The sequence below is a fragment of the Vanessa atalanta genome, unplaced genomic scaffold, assembly GCF_905147765.1.
Source record: "Vanessa atalanta unplaced genomic scaffold, ilVanAtal1.2, whole genome shotgun sequence".
Classification (NCBI taxonomy): domain Eukaryota; kingdom Metazoa; phylum Arthropoda; class Insecta; order Lepidoptera; family Nymphalidae; genus Vanessa; species Vanessa atalanta.
Window position 1 is genome coordinate 15,001 of NW_025919998.1, and position 2,500 is coordinate 17,500.

The 2,500-nt window shown below is 56.2% G+C and overlaps 1 pseudogene; it reads right to left on the minus strand.

Annotated features, from left to right (window-relative positions):
- LOC125076597 overlaps positions 1–2,500 on the minus strand; it is an 8,112-nt pseudogene that overhangs the window by 2,253 nt on the left and 3,359 nt on the right.

A 2,500-nucleotide genomic window follows, 5' to 3' on the forward strand; every position in this document is an offset into this window, starting at 1 on the left:
CACTGATGTTATTTGGGTCTTTGGATTTCCTTTGGTGAACTTTCCAATAAGCTTTTTTGCCCAGCTCAATTTTTTACGGATCCTGTCGGATCTGGCGGCGGCATTGGCAGCAGACCACCGCGACGAATCGAGCCGTCCGTACCTGCGTAAAACGAGATCCGGCACGACCGTCCGCAGCGATGGGATCGCCAGGCCACCGGCCTTAATTTCCGCATGGAAATACGCTTTTGGAACGTCCTGTGGTAACCTCAACCATTTCCTTACTGCGCCTCGGATCTCGATGTCGAGCATTCTTAAACGATCATCCGAAATCGTTCCTAGCACGAGACCGTGCATGAACCTCGGGATCAGATGGCCTCTCACAATTTCGAGCCGCTGTTGTGGCTTGAGAGGCGCCTTGGAGATATTGTCCAGGGCCTTACGCACCTCCTGCTCGAGCATCAGAGCGCCGGACGACTCAAAGTCCACGCCGAGATAACGCCAACGTTCCACGCAAGACACCTGTCGAAGTTTCTTCCTACCGACAGAGAACACCCTCTCCGTCAGGTAGTGGTGCTTCTTGCGTTTCCCGTCAGGTACCATCGATAAGGCGGAGCTTTTACCATGGTTGATATTGAGGCCGACCATTTCAGCCACCTGCACAACACGATCGATGGATTCCTGCATCCCTACTTTCGAGCCTGCAAGCAGGACTAGGTCATCAGCATAGGCTAGGGCCGAGATTTGCTCATTCTCCAACCTATAACCGACTCCCTTTGGCAGCGATGCAAGAATTAGGTCCAGCGCCATGTTGAACAATATGGGTGAAAGGGGGTCCCCCTGTCTCACTCCGCGACCCATCTTTACAGGTTTACCAACCTTACCCTTGACGGCTAGTACAGTGCTAGCCGTTTCGTATAAGTTGGCCACATAGCTGCAGAATCCATCAGGCAGTCCTCTCGCCCTAAGCAAATCGACAAGAGCCGCATGCGACACCGTATCGAATGCCTTGGAGAAATCGAGCACCGCAATGTGGCATTCTCGCAGCTTTTTCCTGCTATCCCCCAGCACCGCGTCGAGCACGGCTGTGTTCTCTAGAGTGCCATCTGCACTCACGAACCCGCGCTGACGCATGTCGGGTGGGCAACAGGCGAGCAGTCTCTTCGCCAGGATACTGTGCATGTGTCTGAGTGGTATCGACGCAATAGATATTGGCCGATAGTCACCCGGGCACTTTGGAGCATCACTTTTCGGGATAAAGACTGTTCGGCACTGCCGCAATGGATCGGGAATGGAACCTTGTACCATCCAATGGTTGAATATTTCCGCCTTCGATGATGCAGGAATGGCTCGCCAGTCTTCCGCACGAATTCCATCCGGACCCGGCGCAGTCCTCATGTCTATGCTGGACGCTTTCACCTCATCGATCGTGATCGGCGCCCACAGCTTGGTGTAGTCGTCCACACCCCCGGAGGGGAGCCCACGCCGAAGGCTTTTTAGGGCCTCAGACGTGGGACCCGAGGCGCTAGACACGGTTTCGAGGATCGGTCGCCAAAAGGTTTCCATCTCCTCTAGGCCATGCCTCGCGTCCCGGGTGTGTCCGTCTATTACTTCAGCTGCTGCACGACTGGGACACTTCCGAAACAACTCCTGCATCCTTGCGTACTCTACTCGTCTCCGCTTTCGGCGCGACATTGAGTCTGACGCAGCTTGGATGTCACAATCATAATTCTTACGGCGTCGGCGACTCCTGGTTTTCGCCCCCGGCTCGCAGCGCCGCTTCCGTCTCTCGACCGCCCGAAGGAGGTCTTCGAGAACATGCGCCGCGTTCGGGCCGATTGGGGTTTCTACCGTTTGGCAGGGTTCAGCGACAGGTGGGTCTTCAGGGTTGCTCCCTATAACGATCGAAGGCCGCGCTTCCAAGGCACCTTCAGTGCTCGAACCCCCTCTCGCAATGGAATCAGCAGCCGAGAACGCCAATTCCTCCAGGCAGGTTTGCACCAACCCTTTGTATTTGACGCTACGGCGCTGACCCTTAACCGCCTCCAGCGTCCTATGGAGCTGGGGTAGTTTGGCGAGAAGGTCTACGTTACCGCACTTCCCGGTATCTCTTGTCAGCTGCGCCTCGACTCGTGCCATGAGGAGCAACTCTTCCTCATTCCACCTGCGCTTCACCGAAGCTGGAGCCGCTTCTGCGTTGGCCTCGACGGGATGGGCTCTACGCTTGTGAACCCCTAGTCCCGTCTTGGTGTTGAATGTGCGGTTGCACATTGGACAGATCCAACCAGGCGCCCGCCCAACAGTCCCGCCGGGAACGTCGGGTCGAACCACCGGGGAGGGAATGACCGTGCTCCCCGATTCCTGTGGGAGATCGGGGCGGTCGAATAAATTCTTATTTCGACTTGTTGCAAGGTAAATTCCCCTGGTGGCCGGGCCGCAAACCCAACCACGGGGTTCGCCCACGGTTTTTGCTAGGTCCCAACCGAAGAAAACCGCTAGGCTTGAAGGTCTCCGTAGAGAC